The sequence below is a fragment of the Cricetulus griseus genome, chromosome 8 (assembly GCF_003668045.3).
Source record: "Cricetulus griseus strain 17A/GY chromosome 8, alternate assembly CriGri-PICRH-1.0, whole genome shotgun sequence".
In the NCBI taxonomy this organism is placed as follows: Eukaryota; Metazoa; Chordata; class Mammalia; order Rodentia; family Cricetidae; genus Cricetulus; species Cricetulus griseus.
This window is the reverse complement of record NC_048601.1, coordinates 2,357,149-2,380,024: the sequence shown is the minus strand read 5'-3', so window position 1 is coordinate 2,380,024 and position 22,876 is coordinate 2,357,149. Positions and strand designations below refer to the sequence as shown.

Below are 22,876 nucleotides of genomic sequence, written 5' to 3'. Positions count from 1 at the left end.
AAATCTCTCTTCAGTGTCTTGTTCTCACACTTTCCACTGCAGAGCGAGGAGAGTAGCCTTTCATTGAGTCTGGATTCCCTGTTGCCCCTATCCCTACCCTGGAAATCAGAGGATGGAATATTCTCGTTCACCATCTGTGGATATGACCTCAGGGACGAGGCGGTGGGTGTGGTCCAACATAGCTAGTGGTCAGGCAGGCAGAGTTCGGTCACCATCCAGCTTCTCCAGCCAGGGCTGTAACCTCTCACCCAGGAGCAGGACTCTGAGGGAAGGACCAGCTGTGTGACTCCACTAACCCCCAGTAGCACCATGAGATGAGTGTATGTGAGGACAGACTGACCCTCCCCAGGCTAGTTCATGACCTCACTGTGGAATGTGGGAGGAAGAATACAATAAATGACCTTTCTGTCCATAGGAAGGGAACCCAGAACCCCCATTTCAAAGTAACAGGAAACACAGGACCTGTGTCCTCTTAGCCTTTGCTCTCAGAATGACCCAGAAGTTCCCCCTCAGCATTCAGGAGCATTACTACCCATCACCCTGACTTCTCTAGTTAAATCTGCTTCTCCTTGGGCATCAGCATTAAAGATAACTATTTCTAGCATGGTTTACTTACAATTGTATGGGTCCATTCTAGAAATCATAATACATAGCTTTGGATACTCATGTACTATTTTGGGGTATTCAACATCATCTCTCTTGTGTTTGCAAATGCCATATTTAAGCTCCACGAGGACTGAAAATACTGAAAATAGCTATTCAGGCTTCTCTCTCAAGCACATTTGTGATGCTTCTCTGGAAAATACTGGGAACCAAAGTGTCTGCCTAATTAGATGTTGGAATGGTGTTCATGTATGGAAACACTTGTGATTTCCTGATAGTCAGCCCTTTGGGGACATGGGACAGGTAATCCAGGGCAATGTGTGGACTGGCCACTGCTCTGGGCCAACGAGTTGTTTCATACTGGGGGTGGGATGGGACCACCCTCTTGGTTTTTGTGGCTTGCTTGGGATGCTTTAGAGGCCTGCTTGGAGCAAAACAGGCAATATTTGTGTAATTGTAAACAGATCCTTTGTAGCCCAGACAATCTGTACGAGGAAAGAGTTCCTTATTATTTTACGTGGAATCGGGACCTTGCTTTCTGGCTCCTTGGCTCTCCACTGAGGCTGTGGAGTGTGCACCCCTCTGTTTTGTAGACCATAAAATGATTATGAATTAGGAATATCTTCCCTCATTGGAAGCAAAGATAATGCAGTAATCCCTGTGACAGAAGGTTTTCTGCAGAGGGGATATATCTGCTATCTAACCCTGGGCACCCAGGAGAGAGAAAGGGATGCTGACTAGGTGGAGACATCCCCATATCTAAAGTTTCCCTAATTTTGATACACTTTTTAATTGAGTGCTGACTAGAAACCTTTTGGGAGAAATAATTCTAGATACCTCACACTCCTTCATACCCAAGGATCAGGAACAATGTGTGTGCTCAGATTCTATATTTGGTCTTAAATATAAAAGTGTTTCAGATGTGTCAGAGAAAACTGCTCATTGTACCTGCTGATGTCTTGGAACTGGGTGGCTAACAGGAGAACTCCCTGATTTCAAATGACTTCCTTGTGATTCACTTAGTTTCTCATGGGAGCTGAATGAAAAGGAAGAATGTTAATTGGCGGTTGTTGACTAAAACGTTACTTTGTCTAAGCCAATCTCTTGGATGACTACACCAAACTATTCCATGAAAGAGCAATTTGTGTGACCTGTCACCCCTGGATCATCCCAGGGAATGAATAAAGCCAGAGACGTGTCCTCTTCCTGTATCTAGACCGGCAGGTGAGGGGTGGCACCTCTGCTCCTCCCATTCCACGCCAGCGTCTGGACAGTCAGGAAGGAATTCCTCACCATGTACCTTAGTGTGGATCCATCCTTTACACCCTTGGCCTCTCTGCCTTATGTAAGTGATGGTGCTAATTCTCTTAGCTTGGAAACCATTAAACATACCCCATCCTTTCTCCATGGAGGGATGCTTGTGGCCACTTTGAGTTAGGGAGGATGCCATTGTATCTGGTCTGGCAGCTTCACCTTAAAGCAGACGAGGTAGCCTTCATGATCCTGCTGATGTGGGGCCTCGTCCACACAATCTCTCACCCCACATGTGGTTAGAACACTTGCCAGGTTGTAAAAGGACATTCATGTTCAGCGCTGCCTGAGACTACAGACCCTGAGCATCCAAAAGTTGTGTAAATCCTGGAAGCAAGATCTGGTCTGTTGCATGGTTTTCTTTCAGGGCTCTACAGCCACCACATCATCATGCTGGCTCATCTCTTTTGTCTCTGGTCCCTTCTCCGTGTCCTCCCAGTGCCCTACTCAGGACTGTTTTAGGCAGAAAGAGCACTTTTTAGATTTCTGAAGAGTGTAATCCTCTATCGGTGAGCAATGTGTGTGCTGTTTACGTGTTGATTGAAGTCTATGGGTTTAGACAACAGAGAACATATTCTCCCTTTCCTTTTGTAGTCCACAGACTTGAACCACCAGCCTTGCATTTGCTACGTGCTCTACACTTGAGCTGTCGTGCCCAGAGCATCCACTTTTGTATGGACGAGTAAGACCATACTTAATGATACTTACATAAAACATTCCATATGCTCAGATATAGCATATGGAATACTTAGTGATCAAAAGGAAGGGGTATCTTGTTCTAAGGAGCGGCATATAAGTACACACTAAGTGGCAAGCTATTTAAGGTTCTAGTGTTGGTGGAACAATTCACAGACAACAAAAACCACCCATTTGCAGAGTGACTGTTACCCACAGTTCTTTTAGCAGCTTTGTGAGGTAAATACTTGCACAACCTCACAGAATTCAGGAATCCCTGCGAGTCCTGTGACTATAGGTTGCTGGGATGAGATGACCAAGTATCCCAGTTCAAATCTGAGGTGGCTCTCAAAATAGGGAGCTTTCAGAGCGGAAATTGGGAAAATCCCAAGCAAACCAGGGTGAATGGGCCACACCCTGGATAGGACCTTCACAGAAGCCCGGAAGCCAGGTTTCCAAGGGTTACCCACACCCTGCCCCCATCCTGCCTCTTTCTGATGAATTCTGTTGTAAGTTTCACTTTGCCATGGGCGAGCCTCAACTTTTTCCCAAAGCAAACAGTGGAGAGCTGGGTTAAGCCATTGATGCTCAGGCAGGCATGGGAACACCCTGGTGATAAAACTTCCCTTATTCTCTTTTTAGTTACATAGATCTGAGCATATGGAATGTTTTATGTAAGTCAGTTTACAGCCATTATTTCTTCCCCTGGGGTTGTGATGTCTTGAGTTCTTTCTCTTGTTTCCCCTACCTTAAAAGCCCCAATTCCTGAATCTAGTGTTTTCACTTTATCCCCAAGGAGGGGAACCACTATAAAGTCACTCTGGGCTGGAGAGTTGCACCACAGCCGGCAGAAATGCTCTTGTATGCGATGCGTGACTTTAATCTCCTGGTTTATATGACTAAGTGTGTAGAAAATTTAAGGATTTCTCTAAGATCCCTGAAGGAGGAGGGCCAAAGTGCTGCTCTCTTCTCTAAAAGAGGTTCAGTCCCAAGTGCTGAGCTTTGAGTTGGGAGAGAATTTTTTCTTTCAGAGAAGGCCTGGCTGCAGTGAACTCCCCCCCACCCTGCCCCACATAGATCCAGGCTTTGCCTGTATTCCATCAGCTGGGCTGCCATAGCTCACGAGCCAACTCTTTGCTTTTAGAAAGAATTAACCATGGGGAAGTTCTTCCATACATTGTGCTGTCATTTCTCCCTCTGCAACTTCCACACCCCTCTTCTCTGAAGCAACCAGAATATCTCTCTCATTCAGATATACAAAGTCCACGTGAAAGGTCCCACCTGGTTCTTTACTTAGTTTTTTAATGATGGTGGTTTTCGTGTGTGTGTGTGTGTGTGTGTGTGTGTGTGTGTGTGTGTGTTTATAATATCTCCTTAGTATAAAGTTAAGGAGAGTAATGGGACTACTTATTAGAAACAAACAGAAACATTGAGCAGGAGGCATCAGAATCCAGTTCTCTTCTGCACAAAGGAAGTTCACAGATGCAAAATCTACTCATGATCAAAGCCATTCTGCTAGTGACACTGGGTTTCTCTTGTGTTAAAGAGAAAGCAGACGAAAGAGGGTTGCTAGGAGCTTTTATTTCAACTTAGCTGCAGATATCTAGCAGCTCCTTGCTTTTCTTATGGTACATATGTGTGATATAGGAAGTTTATAACATGGGACCCATGATGTCACCGTGACTCAGCATGTTGCAGTCATCTCATACTTTTGTGCAACCCATTATTGCATATGTATCATGACATGCTCATGCACTGAAGGGGCTAGCCATTGCTAAAGCCCTAGCTGTTATCTGTTAGAGCAGGATACACTTAGTTTTGCATGTGGTATGCTCATAGCTACTTGCAAGCATGTGTACACGTGTGTATGTATACATGTATGTGTATATTTGTATAATTCTGAGTGCTTTCCTTATCTTTTTTTATTTATGCTTTTTAGAATGCTTCAAGGTAAACATTTTTCTGAATTTATTCTTTATTCTCAAATATTATATAGTCTTTTATTTTGGAGACAGGGTCTTTACAGCCCTGGTTGGTTGCAAACTCACAGAAAGTCAATTGTCTGTGTCCCGCCCCCTCCAAGTGCTAGGATTAAAGGGTATACCATCATGGCTGGCTTATTCTTCAGTTTTGATCATTAAAATACCTCCCTACTTGTTCTGTTGTCTTGGATGCATGATCTCACTATGTTACTTCACACGTGGTACCTTTCTACCCTAGCCTCTCAAGTCCTGACAGGTGAGCAACCACATACCTGTACTCCAATAATATAAAAATTGTCAATAACAGAGAAATATCACTACTAGAAGAGGCGAATCCATGGGAATGGCTTTCCTACAACATTGAGGTTTTCTTATGAAAATGTTTTTGATGTTTTAGTTTCTTAATGAGATAAAGTTTAAGAGGTACCATCAAACATGGGCTTGGTGTAGAGATGCTCGCTCTTTAAAACACCTGAAAACCTCAGTATTTCTGATAGGATCCTCCAGTAATGTGCGGGGTGGCTTAGTTAGTTCCAAGAGTTTCACAACAGTGGGGCAAACTGCATGGCTGGGGCACTAGTGAAAGGAACGGCTATGGTGGCCCACATTTTCATGCCTGATGGATCCAAACTTTTAAGTTGTCATTGAAAATACTTAAACGTGATTCATTTAAGGACAGATCAAGTTAAGCATCTTTAGAACACTCAAGAGATGGCTCAGAGGTTAAGAACACTGGCTACTCTTCCAGAGGTTCTGAGTTCAATTCCCAGCAACCACAGGGTGGCTTGTGGCTCTCTGTAATGGAATCTGAAGTGCTGTTATGGTGTGCAGAAAAACACATTGACAGAGCACTCATATACATAAGTTAATAAATCTTAAAAAAAAGACAATGTAATTTAAAAAGCATGATCAATCCTGTGGTGTCTTGGAGTCACCCATAGCCGTTGGCTCTTACTGTCTTTCTGCTCCTTCTTCCATAGAGACCCTCAAGCCTTGAGGGAAGGGTTTCGATGAACACATCCCATTTAGGGCTGAGTGACTCAAAACCTGCCACTCTTTGCACACTGTCTGGTCATAGATCTTTTTGTTACTTGCCATCCACTATAAGAAGAAGCTTTTCTGATGTGTGGGTATAGCAGAATTGTGTTAGTAGCCACTTTATTGCTATGTTCCTTCAGCATAATAATAAGTATTATGTTTTTTCCCATAGGCCCATGAACTGTCTAGTTTCAGGTTCTTGGCCACTTTTAGCAGTGTCAGGTATGGGTTTCAGAATGCAGAGTGAGCCTTAAATGTAATAATAATAATAAAAAAACCATGGTTGGTTACTACCATAACATTTGTGCCACTATTACCCGCGAATGTCTTGCAGCCAGGTCACAGTTGTAGATCACAGGGTTCGTAGCTGGGGCTGATGGTTATCTTTTTCCTCTAGCGGTATGCAGTGTACCTTCCCGTGAATGCTACTCAGTAGGGGTGAAGGTTCTAGTAGGGCACCAGTTCAATGACACGATACGGCTTTAGCATCGGGTTGTGGAGAGCAACCATTAGCCTTGGCATTAGCCTGTGATGTTTGGGGTGAGGGTGGGTGTCAGTGTGTATATAAATTCAAAGAGACTGTGGAAGCGTGCACAAGACCTATGCAGGCTCAGGTCAGACAGGGGTCCCAGGGCCAAGAGGGAGAGTCGGACACAGGTCCTGTCCCCAACCAAGAAGCTACCTGTAACTGACTCTAGTTGGCAGAGGGAAAGTTAATTTTCTCCGGTGAAGAGTCACTGGGTACATATCAACCATACTCCAGGGCTGGTCCTATACCCAGAAGTAGGTTTCTAACATAAAATGAATTCCATGTTTTGTTTTTATAGACTTTTTTGTTTCCTTTTGGCATTTTTGTGCATTTGTTATTGTTCTTGTATTTATTTTCTTTCTATTTTCATTTCTGTTTTTTTTGTTTGTTTGTTTTGTGATTGTGGGGGAGCAGGAGGGAGAGAGCATGAAGTTGGGTAGGGAGGCGGAGAGGATCTGGAAGGAGCTGGGAGGCTGGGAAACTTGATGGAAATATACCATTTAAAAATTAAAAGTAATGGTGGGTGGAGAAAAGCTACAATCTTTCGATACAATGTAAAATATTTAGCCCACCAGACAACACAACTTGAACCTCACATCTTCAGCTACGTTTAGATTGGAGAGTGTATTACTTTGCTGTGGCTGCCTAAATAAACTGCTGCCGGCTGGGTGGTTTTGTAGAAATTTATCTTCTCAGGATCCAGAGACTGGAAGTGAAAACGAAGGCGTCGTCGGGGTTAGGTTCCTCTGTAGCTGCTTCTTTGTCTGCAGGTGGCTGTTTCTCTTGTGTCTGTGTGGTCCTCTCTCGAACACTCTATGTTTGTCCCAACTTGTTCTTCTTGCAGGGACAGCAGTCGCACTGAAGCTGGGCTCTCCTAATGACCTCATTTCCAGCTAATTGCCTCTTTAAAGATCCTATCTCTAAATGTCCCATTTGGAGACACGGAGAATTAGGCCTTCAACACATGACTTTTGAAATGACATAATTAAGACAGCATTGTGAAGTTTTCAGGATTTTTTATGTTCCTCTTAAAGAAGTGTCTTCCTTCTACAGAAAAACAGCCTAAGTCTTATTTAGTTATATAAATAGACAGATTTCTAGAAGTAAGATGTAAGTGCATCTATGTATCATGCATTCTGTCCTAAGTGAAATTGTTCAGTGTCTTTGAAGAATCTTGACATGCTGAGAGGAAAACTGTCTGGTGGGGGCTGTGGAAGGATTCCACCTTTGGCTATTTGCAATTATCACACGGACTTGTGCAAACCGACCAGTATCAAGTTAAAAGAAAATCAGATCAATGGCTGGAAAAATCAAAGCAGATGCTCATTAGGCTCGCCTAAGTCAGAGTTAACGCCACCTTCCAGGTTCTGTGGCAATTGTGTTCAACATCTGCAGAACAAAGCCAGTGCCTTTAACTCACCACAGCCTCCAGTTTATAGTTCGTCTTCGGCTCCTCTGATCTATTGTATTTGTGCTAAAGGGCTAAGGAACTGAGTTACAAAATCAGAGCAACTAGAAATATTAATTTTTCTAGTCCAAGATAATCACCCTCCTTAGGTTTCACTGTGCATATCCCAGGGAAACTTCTGGTCATAGAGAGGGATACTGTTCATGCTCAACTTACAAAACAGCTGTGTTCCAAAGTGTCTTTTGGAAGTCAGTTATTAGAAACTGTCAAGAAATTTTCCCATGAAAATGATGTTATTTATGTCAATTACATTCCCAGCCCAGCCCTTAGAACCCTATTCAACTCTCATCTCGAAAAATATGGTATTGATAATATAGTGTTCTGAGGCCTCCTTACCAATAGGACACTGGCTTTGTGGAAAGAGAAACAATGTCATGAGTGTAATAAATGAGCTTAAGTGTATCAGTATGCATTGCTCATCTGTATTTCTCTCTCTGTTTTGCCATTGGCATCCATTTGTATCAAGGAGGTTGAAGATTCTGACCACAGGAAGCAGAGTCTGTATTGAACTCTTGACAATTGGGTTAGGACCTTGGAGACCACAGCCAGACGACTGTCTTGAAATCTAGAGTTTATCTAGAGAGGGAGAATATGTAGACCTCTAAGGCACTCACAATCCATCTCCATATCAATTAAGAAATATCTGTAAGATATTGTCAGCCACGGCTGGAGAAAGCTCAGAGTGCTGCAGAATAGGCCAGGGGAAAGTGGGCAGAGACCTATCAACTAGTCTAGGAGGAGCAGCCAGGGTCAGGGTTACAGACTGAGTTTAAGACTAAGGAGGGAGTTAGAAGGACCAAAGGAAAAGGGAGTTGTTTTCTTCCAGGTGTCATCTTTGGGCTAAGCAATAAGATATTACTGAAGGGTAGGCCATAGCTGTGAGAGGCAGCTGTCTGCAATCCCTGAGGAGGTGCAGCTGAGCAGAGATACACCTTACATTCTCTCACCACCTGTCAGGGGCCCCAGCATGAGAGTTCTTTGGTAGGTACCAGAGAACCAATGGGTTGACCAGATCCAAGACCCCCGGGAGGAACCAAGTAACTGTCATTGGGCAAAGGACTCTTTTCCCATCTCTCTACCTCACCCTGGCAGCATGAGTGTTCATTTGAGATATTATTTACATGAAATATGGGAGCTGAGCTCTCATCCATTCTTCTTCCCATCTCTGTTTCCCTCTCTCCTCTCCATGCCCCCTCTTTCTGTATTGCACAGGGGATCAAATCCAGGGCCTCATGTGAACTAAATGACACTTCTATTGCTGAGCTATATCCTAAGCCCAGGAGACTGACTTTTTTTGAGAGAAATCTTCATTTGCTTAATAAATACTTAAATCATTTATCATTTATAAAGCAGGGTTTCCCAACACCACTGAATGCTCTCCTCTGTCTTTGGAAGAGGGTGGTGAGATTAAGAAGAACAGGAGACTGAGGTGACTACATACAAAGTTGCACAGCTCCTGGGGGAAATGAGATTTGAAGCAAGGTTAGTTATGTTTTAACAGCTTTTGGAGAATTCCTCTAGAAACTGTGCCCTCCAACTGCCATCCTCTCCCAAGATCAACTTCTTGGAGGAGATTATGCTACTTTAGAAAGGCAATGTCTATATGATGACCACCTCTTGGCTTTATGCTATGCAGCAGCTTTGAATGCTTGGGACATAATTGGAGAGGGAGGAAAGAAACAAAATTGAATCATTTACAGAAGTTACACAGGGCCCAAAGGAAGCCTTCACGGATTTCTTACAAAGACTGACTTCAGCAGTCAGTAGCTTGACATTAGATTCAGGAGCTAGAAGAAACACCATCCCTGCCCTCTGGGCTAAGAAAGGAGGCCATGTGGCTCCAGATGGTGGTTCTCAGGATCTCTGGACTAAGAAAGGAGGTCTTGCGGCTCCAGACGGTGGTTCTCAGGATCTCAGGATGAGAATGACTTGGTGAATAGCAAGTTAGAAGCTCTTGTGGATGAGGCTCCAGCCGGCATCACCTCTCAGTGATATGCTTTGGCTGTGGGCTGCTTCCTAGAACCTTCACCCTTTCTTCCTGGAGCCATGTCTTTGCTTTATCCATGACCACCATCTGACCAGAGCCTTTCTCTTCTGCTGTCCTCTGTGCTTCTAAATTCATTTCCTTAGCCACCCTTTCCAATGTGGCCATGTTCTGAAGGATATACACTGTCCTGTGATCATTTGATACATCTTTCTTGATATTCGGTTTTATTCAAGGATAACTGAACCTTCTGACTCCCTTTAAATGAGGTATCTACATAAGGAGGGAGCACAAAAGTAAATGGTGAGCAAGTTCAGTCTAAGACAGGACAGCCAGTGTGAGCTGCCCCAGACCACAGCCCTAGATGCCTGGGGAATGCACTTAATTAGCTCTGTTGTTTGGGGTAGTGCATTGGTGGAAAGCAGAGAGAATCAGAGAGCTAATGGAAGCATTCTTGAGGTTTTCTGGGGGGCTTTTCTGCTAAGAATGGAAGGCATGCCAGGCTCTCCCTGGAGGAGTAACGGGGCAGGGATTTACCCCAGGAAATCAAAATATAGAGGCAGGGTGGTAAAAACAAAGCAAAACAAAATTGAACAATGATTTTAAAAGCTTAGCACTTACTTACCAAGAATAATTAGCTAAAATAGGAAGCTACCAGATGGCTCAGGCTTGTGATTAAAACCCATCTGTGGGCCACATTTTCAACTGGAGACCTTATTTGAGAGGCTTTGTGCAGCATCAGCTCCTCTGCTCCAAATCCGGAACTGCCAGCGATGACTGTGCCCTGATCCTTCCAGAGCCCACTGCCACCTTTTCTTCCTCTGCCAACCCCAACTTTCTTTCTGCGTGAAAGGTTTGTAAAGATAAATCCTGTGTGCACAAAAGCCTTGGGTTGTTTACCTGTCAGGTCCACAGTGGTCTCTCTTAATTTCTGGATAGAAACAGAGAATGGTCTTTGGGGGATGGAGCTGAGGGGTGTGTCAGGTAGAAGCAAGGAGCTCAGCAAGGGAGTCTGGCTTTGGATGTACTCCTGAGCCCTTCCTGGTCCCCCTCTCTCCCTTTGGTTTTGCATCCATTCTGCCACCACAGAAGGGACACGGTGGTTCAGAAATGACCCCAGCTTAGCAGTCTCATGATAGGATTGGTTGTGGCTAAAAATATTATGGATCTTCCTTCATCATTATGGAGCCAGAGGCTAGACCTTGCAGAGGCACGTGAGCTTTCGTGAAGAGCGCTCTGGCGATGCAATGCCTGTTGCCTGAAAACACATGGAAGAAAAGTGCCCCAAATCTTTTGCGAGACACTTTGTATGCTTACCTCAAGTGTCCTCAGAGCCAGGTGCTGCTCAACACTCCTGTTTCCTTTCTTGCACACCCCCCCTTCCTTCCTGATACAGAGAATGCTGTTTGAGAGTGCTCACTCCTCAAATGGGTTCAGTGATTACAGCAAATGAAACAGGGCCTAAAAAGTATCCACAGAGCCTCTACTCAAGGGGAGAGTTCAATGGACGTTGGTGGCGTGAGTCTCATTCACACAGAGAGTTCAGTGAATGTCAGCTGTGTGAGGAGCTCTCACCTGGAGGGAGAACTCAGTGGATGTCATTGGCATGAAAGAAAGTGCTCACAGCATTGTAATTATTGTTATGGTTATGTAGTTATTAAATCTTCCCGCAGTCACCAAAACATGGATGTCTTGGATGGCATTAAATGCTAGAATAATGGCAAGTATTCATCTGAGTGCTTGGGAGCTCTCCAAGCCTTTTGACATGCATATGCTTCCAGATATGTGGGCTACAAAATATTGTTACAATAAAAGTCTAGTTAGCAAACTCAAAAATATGGCGAGTGAGATACAAACTCATGCAACGCATGTTAACCAAGGCGAGAGCTGTCAAGATTGGGTTCTAAAGGGCTGGAAACGGAAAGGGACCCATGAATTCTGTGAGATGATGAAAACTTAGAGTAGGCAGCAGTGTCTGTCAACTGGACTCCCAAGGTGGGTCTTGGTAGTCAGGCAAAAGCATGCAAGATGTCTAGATTTCCACTGGACATCACTTTAATATCCATAAGAATGGTTGGTTTAAACTTGGGTGGCTAAAAGTGAAAAGGAAATACAGAAAGCCGTCAAATCCAAAGCATGTTAGCATTAGAAGGCAGAGAAAGGCTCAGGACAACTAAGTGGACAGTCTGGGCAAGACTTGCAGACCTTTGTGGGGTCATTTGGGATATTTGAGTAGGAGGACTATGGAACCTTATTTAGGTCACGGTGTTGCTGCTATGGGCTATGAGTGTGGCTCTCTGTATTCCTGGAGTTATCAATGAAATTTCAGGCAGTGTCAAAGATAAAATCTCTGCCAGCTCACCAAAAGGGATTCCTAGGGGCAGGCTTAGCATTAGTTGTAATGTTTGAGAGAACCAGACACTTAGTCCTTAGTACTTTTTTTTGTTTGTTTGTTTTTTGTTTTTTGTTTTTGTTTTTCAGGCTAGGGTTTCTCTGTGGCTTTTGGAGGCTGTACTGGAAGTAGCTCTTGTAGTCCAGGCTGGTCTCGAACTCACAGAGATTCGCCTGCCTCTGCCTCCTGAGTGCTGGGATTAAAGGTGTGCGCCACCACTGCCCGGCCCTTAGTACTTTCTTAATAAAGAATTCAGTATGCACATCAGTTTGTTTTGCTGAGTCTAAGCATATTTTTGCTTCTTGCAGTAACAGATCAGTCTTGGCATTCTGATATAAAATACATAATTATATAAGTGATTTAGATTTGTGCTTATAAAACGTTATGTTAGCTTATTTAGATTATTGGAAAAGCTGAGAAAACACAACACCCATTGTCTTCTTGGTTTTAATTTACTAGAATAATGTGGTGCTTAAGGGGCTCAGAAAAGTCATAATAGTAGCTGTGCTTAGCAGAGAGCATGTACTATGTTAAATTTATGAACAGAGTTTAAATTATTTGTATTTAAGTAACAACATGTATAAATAGAACAAAATATTATTCTAAATGATTTTTTAAAAATTGATAACTTATTTTGGTTTATAAATAAAGTAAAATTTCTAAGATGAACTTAAATTAATTAAAAGCATTTTTCTTTTAATATTAAGAGTGAATACACATAAGGTTTTGGATTAGCAAAATATTTAAAGGCTCAGAAATGATAATTTTATGTACATTCAAAAGCGAGAAAATTGGTTTTGCTGTAATGAAAATATCCTTGTCAATTAAAAATACCCCCCCCAATTACAACATTGGGCAGATGAATGGCAGCTGTAGACCAAGTTTCCTGGTGCCTTGTTGGGAAGAGGGTGTGTTGTGGAGAGTTTGTCCATGACGGATGCCTAGCACTGTGTCACTGGGAGCATGTGGGATAATCAGACATCTCCAGTGGCGAACCTGAACTGGCATCTTTTCTGGAATGATTTGGCAAGGCACTACAGCAGCCATAAAACATTCCTGCTTTGTTTATCTTTCCTGCCCCACACACTGGCATTTGTCCCAAGGGAATAATTCAGAGAAAGGAAAATGTGTATACATGAAGGCATTAGTTATGGAGCTGTGTATAGGAGGAGAAAACAGGATCATTCTAAACATTCGTGAGACTCAAAAAACAAACAGTGTAGAAGGAACATATACATGTTAGGAAAAGTTTAAGAACGCTGTAAGGCGGCCTGAGAATATGTACATGATATGAGAAGGGGGGTACAGAAAATACAGCCATGTTTTCATCTATAGTCAAGTCTTGGAAGAGAACCTAGGAAAAACTGAGCAGGTTTGTTTTGTAAAGTGTTTTCTGCTATTGCACGGACTGTTTTCTTTCTTTTGGGTTCAGGTTAGATCACGCCTCACAGTGTTTGTTAGCATCCTATTTTGGATCTACCATACGTGAATATGTGTATGTTTAAGCCTGTGAGTGTTCAGGCAAGTTTCCTGAAGCAGTTGACAGTTCCTACAGCTACAATGTTCACGAGCATCTTCTGCCTTCCTGACCCATCTTTTCTCCGGTAATAGTGTATGAGCTATGGTCAGGGGAGTGGCCTTACCCTTACCAGATTCCCGTCTTTCCTTGTGTGGTCAATCAAAACGTATTGACTGTCCCTCTCAGTAAGCAAATACTTTTCGCTTAGTCTGTGAAACCCAAGAACTACCCTGGTTCTCATTGATTCTAAGACGTTCTTAGAATCAACTTCATTCTTCATTCCTAGACTTAATCCACATCCTCCCAATATGTTTCTAGCTTTGATTGTGAAGCTGGGCCTCCTTGCCCTGTACTCTTAGGTGTCTTCTTTCTTCTGGCCTCGGCTTCTATGAGTGTTGTGAACTACAGAAAAGGGACTCTTTTATTCTGACTTTGAGATAAGAGAAGAGCTCCCATGGGACGGAGGCTCCATGGGAAGGAATACTGAAGAGTATCAAGGAAGGACAGGTATTTCGGAAGAGAAACCTGTATTCTGAGAATCTATGCTTCTGAGTAGTACATAGCGAGTGTCTGTTTGAAATGAGCTCTTCTGAGGCTCTCAAAATGCTTGCTGCTGTCGTGCTTGCCATTGTGCCCAGCATATGGAAGGGTCAGAGATTTGCCTGTTGAATCAATAGCTGACATGGGGGTACAAACGGGTGCAACAGATTCCTGGAGGTTATCTAAAACCAGCAGGATACATGGAAGCAGCTACTGAGTCATCAGCCTTTTGAGCAAGGGAGAGGACTGATTGAACGAAGGAGAGCCAGGGGGGCTGACAACTGTGTGGTAGCGACAGGAACATAAACATTGGAGGCTGTTACAAAAGCAGATCTGCTCTTGCAAACGTGGGCTGCTGGTTTGTGTGCTGAAAGCTTCCTAGACTGTGTCAGCTACCTCGGCAGAAGGGCCCTCACCCCATCGGAGTGCCAGAGACCTGCACGTGGAAGACTTTGGCAGCTTCCGAAGACCTGTGTCCACAGAGCACCAGCACCTTTCTAAGCTTGCTAAGTGCTGGCTTTATTTAAGTGTGAGTCCTGAGACGTGGGGTGATTACCATGTTTCAGAAGAAGTTTGCTTTATGCAAATTAGCAGAAAGGATGTTTTTGTATGATGTATCTGGGTGGTAACATTGGCTAGTATTTTTTTTTTTTTTTAAGTTACCAGGGAGTAGAGTGATATCAACACTGATGACGATGTTTTAGCCCCAGGAACCTTGCGGGAGGGGATCCCCAGATAGGATTAAGCAATAAACTCTATTGCACCACACTTTTAAGTCTATTGTGCCTCATGGACACAGAGCCCAGCCCAGGAGTTCTGAGTATGAGGCATCAGGAGCTGTGTGCCACCGAGCTCCCCTCTGGCTCTCACTCCCTCTTCCCTGTCTTTCCAATTAGCAACAAAACGCTGGTGAAGAAAATCTGTGGGATCTGCAATCCCTCCTCCTCTCTCTCTGCTCCAGTCAGAGTAAGGGTCTGTGATCCCTGCGGCTGAGGGGCAGAGATTGGATGACAGATCACAACATCAGCCTAGAACTCCATCATGAGTTCTAGGCTCTACTTCCTGGTAACTTTTTGTTTTGTTTTGTTTTAAAAAGAGGATGGTAGTGGCCAGGTGGTGGTGGCGCACGCCTTTAATCCCAGCACTCGGGAGGTAGATGCTGGCGGATCTCTGTGAGTTCGAGACCAGCCTGGTCTACAAGAGCTAGTTCCAGGACAGCCTTCAAAGCCACAGAGAAACCCTGCCTCCAAAAACCAAAAAAAAAAAAAAAAAAAAAAAAAAAAAAGTGCCTTGCACCAGTAGGAGCTCAATGGTTTCATGCTTCTTCCTTAAGGGCTTAGTTAGCACTCGGCTCCCTCACTAAGCAACCCAATGTGATGCTGGATGCTTGTGTATTGCACTCCCAGGTCATGTCTGTGCCTCCTGGGAACTCTCAACCCTAAAGAGTTACTCATGGGGTGGGGTGCTTAGCATCCACCACTATGGGAAGGTATTCTGCCTCAAAGATTTCCAAACCAGAGGTTCCTGCCCTTTTGTCTAGGTTTGAACTGATCATCTCCACAACCCACTTGCAAAGAAACCGTAACCATGGGAAGTGTGGTTGCCTTTTCTATTTTTTGTGTATTTTTGCCCACAGAGAGAGTTTGCCCACAATTTCCCATTCTTACCGAGGGGGCTGCCCTTTGCCTCTCTGCCCATCCCCAAGTGACTTGGGAGCTGACAATAGGCAACCAACAAAGATAACTGCCTCCCCTCAACACCCCTCGATGGAGTCCCTTTAGCCTCTTCATGAGGTAGGGTCCCATTGCTCCCCAAGCTCCGGTTATCCATCCTGGCATAACTCTGCCCCCTTTGATGGGTTTCATGTCTCCAGGGGTTTTATCAGAGTACTTGGCTTGGATAGCAACTAACAATTCTAGATTGTGGGAAGGAATTAAGTGGCTTATGTTGTATCTTGGCAGTGGGACACTTGGAACTTACAGTTGACTCAGAACTCTGATTAATCTAGGGGAACGAGCTGTCTTCCCCATCGGGTATGCCTTCCGCCTTGGCAAGCTGATTCCTGATGCCAGAACCCGATCTTAGTCATTTTTTTTTCTTCTGCTCTCTGTTGTTGTTTTCTTAGAAGATTGAACTAAGCACTCCAGTCATGGCAATTTTCCTGTATTGAATTAGGGGTGTGCTTTCATTTTCTCTGAACTCCCTTTGATCTCTCCATCTTCTGACTGCCCTTGGGGTGAGGGTTGAGCAGCTGTGTCTCTCTGAGGAATGATCTCTGAGATGCTACCTGCTCCGGGGCTGCCTGGACCACTCTTCATTAGCGTGGGACCCATACATGAGAAGACATTGTCACACTCTGTGGCAGCACACTGCAACCCTGTTCTAAGAAGAACAGTTATTTGGACTGTAACTGTTACAGTTATGGCTAAATCTTACCAGATGACATAAAAAATATGAGTTAAAATAAATAGACTCAAGCCCACGGGTCCTCACTGAGAATAATGGATTATATAAGGGGTGCTATTTATGGACTCAGAATATCACCAGTGCCATCTCTTCTGCAAAAGTGGCACTTTATTAGCTCATCTCTGCTGCAAATCCATCCTCTGAAGATCTTTGCACATATGAGAACCAATAAAAAGGCCAGCGCTCTGGAGAGTGGTGCTGTGCGTCATATCAGGAGGGCAGCAATGGGAAATGACTTGGTGGACTGGATTAGAAAGAAAACACTGGGGCTCTCATGAGAAGGTCATCTGTTTAAATCCAGCACAGCCAGTGGTGGATAAATGTCACCGTCTGCAAGGCTTGAGTCCTTTGGAAATGCCTTGGGTGACAAGCGTGTATGAGTAACATTGTGCCTTCTTACTGAGTTACACAGAAGAGCAGAGTGCAGCGTGGGTCCCAGGGCCTTGCCTCTCTTGCCTTCACATCTACAGTCCATTAGACTTGAGACTCTGCCGGTATCATTGGGCCAGATCAAGGCCACATGCAGGTGGAGATCAAGAAGTCTTGTGGAAAAGACATAGCCAGCCCACTGTGGTGAAGCAGCAGACCCAGGTTTATGTGTCTGTGGGGCACAGACCCAGTCAGATCTGAAGAGTTTGGATGACTGTCCTGGCTCAGGCACACCCCCAAGTCAAGTGCGATGTTTCTTTCCCACTCTGAACTTTTCAACTTGCGAGCTGATCCAAACCTCTGACCCACTTAGCCAGTGTTATTCTCAGGGATCTTAAAGTCTGGAGATGTACCAAGCATGTCTATAGTATCTTCCGCACGCATGTGTTGTTATTTTTGGAATGTTTACAGGCATCCTTCTTATTAACTATGGTCAAAGTACATTATATTCTTTTATGGAAACGCCCTTATGAAATCCAGGACTGTGTACAATGAGTACATGCCAATAAAATAAAATACAGGGTGTGGGGAGATGGCTCGGCTGGCACAGTGCTTGCTATGTAAGCATGAAGACCCAGAGCGGATTTTACCATACAATAACCAGGTGTGGCAATGTGCACCTGTAATCCCAGCAGTGGGGAAGCAGAAGCAGGTGGATTCCTGGGACTTGCTGGCTAGCCCATCCACATAGTAGGTGGGCTCTTTGTTTGCTGAGAGATACTGTCTGCAAAAATAAGGTATATAAACATCGAGGAAGACACATGCCTCCACAAATACATGCACACACATGAACATGTGCACACACAGATTATAAGTTAATTTAAGGGCTTGTTAACACACAGGAGCATCTGAAATTTTTCTATTTAGTGACTAGTATTTACCATTGTTGCTGTGTACATATATGAGTTTATATCTTTTTTTAAAATTACTTGATTATCTTTTGTGTGTAAAACCATTGGGAAGTCCTACCCTGTATTCTAATTCCATGGAATTACAAATTGAATTTTTGACACTCGTAAATAAAAATTGAGTTCTCTCCAATGGAATCTCACTGGATATACAGACTACTTTGAAATGCAGGCCGAAGCCCAGCAGTAGATGGCCAACTCAAAACAAATTCAATGACATCTTTGGAGGTTCTTTGTCTCATGTTTTCTCAAGGCATTTAATTTTTTTTAACCTTACAGGCCATTTGCATACATATTATAGCTTCTAGTTTTGTGTTTTTATGGGTTCCTATGTGTATGAATGTGTGTGTCTCTGTGTCCCTTTTCTTTGGCTCTTTTTTCCCCCTGTTTGTTTGTTTTTGTCCTATTTTGGTTTGTTTGTTTTTGTCTTATTTTATTATTCTTTATATGCATGTTTGTTTTCTAAGGAGAGGCAGGAAGGGTATGAATTAGGATGGGAGGGGAGGTGGAGAGTAAGTACCTTGGAGGAGGGAAACTATAATTAGAATATAGTGTATGAAAAAATCTATTTTCAATAAAAGAAAAATGGGAGGGGTATAAAAGAAAGAAATTGGCTTTTGGTCGAATGTCCTTGTTGCCCAAATCAAAGAGGAAGTTGTGTATCTGTTTCCACAGAAATTCACCTCTCAGACAGTGACAATTTGGTCACTCAGGCATGGCAGCAAGTCAGAAGAGAAGGCTGTCCATGCCCTTTGTGAGTGACTGGAAATGCACTGGGAAAGCCAATGGATGCCCGACAAACCTCTGCACCCCACAATTCCATCACTGACTGTCCTACCTTTCCACCTGATTCACACAGGAAGCAGAGGGCAGGCCCCAGAGAAGAGCAAACAGTCTCGGGATCCAACAAATCAACGGGAGATGAAAGGGTGGAGATCCAGGGTTTGTACATTCAAATCACCTGGCCAGGTTGTTGTTCCCAAATTAAGTTTGACTGCCCTTTGTTGGGCAGTCATGGGAAATGCAGAGAAGGAAGTAAACTAACTTCACTAAAGGGCAGAGATCTTTCAAAAGGGCATCCAGTGTTTTGATCTTAGGAGCTCTGTGTGGCAATCTGGGTGTGTTGTATTAACTAAGATGGAAGAAAAGAGCTACACCCAGAAATCAGCTTAAAATGTGATCTAGGACACCTAGGAGCAAAGGCATCCAAAAGGCTCATGGGACAGGTGTAGTACTTCCCAAGACTGCTGGGAGAAAGCCACATGTTCAGAGACCCCTGTTCAGGTGGACTGGTGTCTTCCAAGTGGGTAAAAGAAATCCTGCTCACTGACCCCTATCTTGGATCAAAGAGTGTAAAGGACCTGCCAACATGCAGCTTTCTGCCTGAGTGCAACTCTAGGTTGAACCTGCCCCTCTGTAATGTCAAGCTCTTCAACACAGGGTCTCACTGGTCATTACCTGAAGCGGATCACAACAGAGTGGCTGTCACCCTAGTCTTGGTGTAAATCACAAAGTGCAGATAGCCAGACAGCCCTTTAAGATGACTGGATAGAAGAACGGTGGTTTTAAGAACACATTTTACATTCTGTTTTCCTTTATAAGCAACTTCTGTCTGTCCTGCTCCAGCATCTGTAAAGCTTTCCAGCCCCTGCTCATAATTGGTTTTCAGTCAATGTTAATTGAATTGGATAAATGAACCTGTCCCAGCCACACACACCCTCCTATGGCAGGAGAAGGACTGGCCTCTATGGGCCTTCTGATCAACGAACAAAGGATAATTGGTGGCCTCCATTGCTTGAGGTATATCTGTCTCTCATTAACTTTGCTATGTAATCAAATCAGGTGAGACAGGTTAATCAAATGGGACTCAGTGAACATCGAGTTTCTGACTTAGGCTCTGGTAAGGCTCACATCTAGGTTCAGGTTTCAATTCTGCTGCAAGAGTCCAGGGCTTGGTGTGGTCCTGGGAATGTTTGTACAGAATTAAAGTCTTGTGATTTGTTTATTTACTTGCTATTTACAAACAAAAACTGTTCTGGTTTGTTTTTTCTGTGTTATGATTAAAACACTGACCAACAGCAACTAGGGGTGGAAAGGGCTTGGTTTGTACTTTAGTTCAAGACTCATCACTGAGGGAAAGCAGGGCAGGAACTAAAGCAGAAAGCTTGAAGGCAGTGGCTTGCTGGTTAGCCCCCTGGTTTCTGCTCAGCTCACTCTCTTATACAACCCAGGACTCCCTGCCTAGGGAGGGTACTCCCCACGGTGGACTGGGCCCCTTCTACATCAATTAGCAATCAAGAAAATGCATCCACAGATGTGCCCACAGGCCAGCATCGCCTCAACAATCCTCCAATTCAGACTCATTGGATAATGCTGAGCTATGTTAAGAAGCTAATTTGGAGACTAACCCAATCAAACCCATCTCACCAACGAACGATTCTAATTGTTCTTATATATTATCATATATTTTCTAAATTATTTATACCAAGGACATGCTTTTTCTAAACATTAAAATAAAGGAAAAAATAATTCCCCCTTCCTAGGACTTCAAAGTTAATATGGTATTTAGAATTTGTGACCTGATTTCCTCTTTCGATGGTCTGAATCCAAAATGCCATTGATAAAATATGCTTTGTGAATGAAGGCAAGGCAGATGATCATGACAGCAGCTGTCCTGGCATTCATGGTCACACTGGTCATCCTGGTAAAGTGGAAACAGTAAATATAGACATTCCTGGCTATAAAGAAGACATTGGAGACAAATACGTGATGAATAGATAGATAGATAGATAGATAGATAGATAGATAGATAGATAGGTGATGGGTGAAACAAGACATAGCAGTGAGCACACGGATGTAGACAATGACAGATCAATGTCAGATGGCAGAAGATGGATAGAGGATAGAAGATTGAAGGCAAGTCCCATTCCAAGGTGTCATGGCATTGAAAGATGTTCAATGTGGACTTGGTAGGGACACCGAGACAATTGTTGGGGGTAAGAAAACTATTTGAAGAGTCATTAGCACCATGAACATACAGGCAGCCACCTGACGGCAGATATTCAGGGAAGTTTAGGCCTCATTACCAGAGATGGTAATGAGTGAGGGGCTCTGAAGAGAAGAAGCAGGACTTAGGAGGCAGAAATGGGTTCTCTTGTGATGGGTTGTTTCACAGCGTGAACCTGCAGCCAGGACTCTAACCCCAGACAGGAGGCAGGAAAGAGAGGAAGGGAGCAGGCAGTGTGGCTGCCAAAGCCTCCGAGAGATGTGAGTGATGTACACTTTTGTTTCCAGGCGAGAAACCCTGGGTGTGGTAAATCTGTCATCTGGAGGTTCAGACAGGGCCCTCAGTAGGTGAGCATCAGCGTCTGTGAGAGGGGCACTGTGGCCTGAACAGCAGTCCTGTCTGGGTTTTAACATTGCATCCTTAGGGGTCTGAGTCAAAACTGTGGTTTACGGAGTTTGCACTTAAATCCATCTTTCTTGTGTACTGCTCCCTGACTCTGAGTGACTTCCCTACTCCGTTTCCAATTACTTACCCGGAAAGAAGGCACGCCACTCTTCCTTAGTATCTCTGTAAGATGGCAGGCTGCAGGCACAGTTAGAGCTTCTGCCTTTTTGCCCCGAGCATGCTTAGTGTCCTAGGGGGCATGCACTATGTCCTTGCTGCCTCCCAAGGAGGAACGGCAGCTGTAAAACTGATATCCAAGTATCTGTCTTCTTTTAGCAACATGAAAACAAAGGTATTTTTGAGGCCTCATCCTCATGTCAGGGAAATCCATATTAAATGGAATATATTGGCTTATTTTTCTCTCCAAGGGTTATTAATTAACCTTAAGGAAAGAACCAGCCAGGTGCTTCTTATTTGGAAACATGATAATCCCACAACTGCAGAGGGAGAAAACAGAGAAGGAAGCCAGTTAATGTGTTTCTGGTTAAATACATTTATTTTCATTCTTTAGCTCAGAAAATGATGATAAGTAGATTTAAATTTAAAAACATTTTAGTAAATTAAGATCAGTGACTGAAAAGACTTTTACCTTGTTTTGGAGTGGACACAGGAAAGATAAAAGCAATAACGAAAACAAGGACAGATTCAGTGAGCCAAAGGTGCTGGTCTGTGAGAGGGCTCAGCTTCTTTGAGAACTGGTAAAAGTTAAGATTTCTTAACTTCTTCTCACATTTTGTTATCTTGAACATTTTAAAATGTTTTGGCATTTGCGTTTGTTCCCCTTAGTCCTACCTTCCATTAGGGCCCAGTTGGCAAGGGCTGACCTTTATGACCTAAGTCAAGCTACCTGGATTCTCTACCTGTAAGAGGATTTGGAAGACTGATGCAAGGGCTCTCAGAAATTGTGTCTACACAAGAGACAGCAGTTGCCATGGTATCCAGTAGTGGTTGGGGTGGAAATGTTAGTGAACGTGTCTCTACAGGGTCCACATGTAGATTAATTCGCCGTCCGCTGAATGGTCTTCCTCCTCAGTTCTAGTCTGTGTTTCTCCAAGATTTTATTTCTCCAGCCCTTGTATTGATCATGTCTTTTAAATAACATTTTCTTCTAATCAATTCCTTTCTTTTTGAATTTGGAATGTATTTCTTCTGTTTGCTGCCAAGACCTGACCAATATATATTGAAATGTTAAAAAAAAAAATGCTGTCAAGGGCTGGGAGATGGTTTAATAGGCAACATGCGTTCTGGGATGGGTGAGGCCCTGAGTGTTGGACCCATGTTGTCCACATAAAAAGCCAGGCATGCTGTTGCATGCCTGTGAGCCCAGGACTGGGGAAGCAGAGTGATGAGTGTGGGGAAGTATGGCTAGTCGGCCCAGTGCAGTTGGTGAGTTCAAGGTTAACTGAGAGACTGCTGTTGAAGCAATTTTCCACCCCACCTGGTCCCACAACCACTTCAGCCCCAAATAAACACACAGAGACACTATATTAATTATAAAACTGTTGACTGATGACTAGGGCTTCTTATTGGCTAGCTCTGTCTTAATTATTAACCCATTTCTATTAATCTAAGTATTTCCAC

The 22,876-nt window shown here is 43.7% G+C and overlaps 1 long non-coding RNA gene across 1 annotated transcript in view; it reads left to right on the top strand.

The window, feature by feature from the left end:
• The first annotated feature begins 1,698 nt into the window (after positions 1–1,698).
• LOC113830878 overlaps positions 1,699–22,876 on the top strand; it is a 29,441-nt gene continuing 8,263 nt past the window's right edge. Inside the window, exon 1 of the long non-coding RNA XR_003487811.2 lies at positions 1,699–1,948. This is a non-coding gene — a long non-coding RNA (uncharacterized LOC113830878). The remainder of the gene's footprint in view (positions 1,949–22,876) is intronic.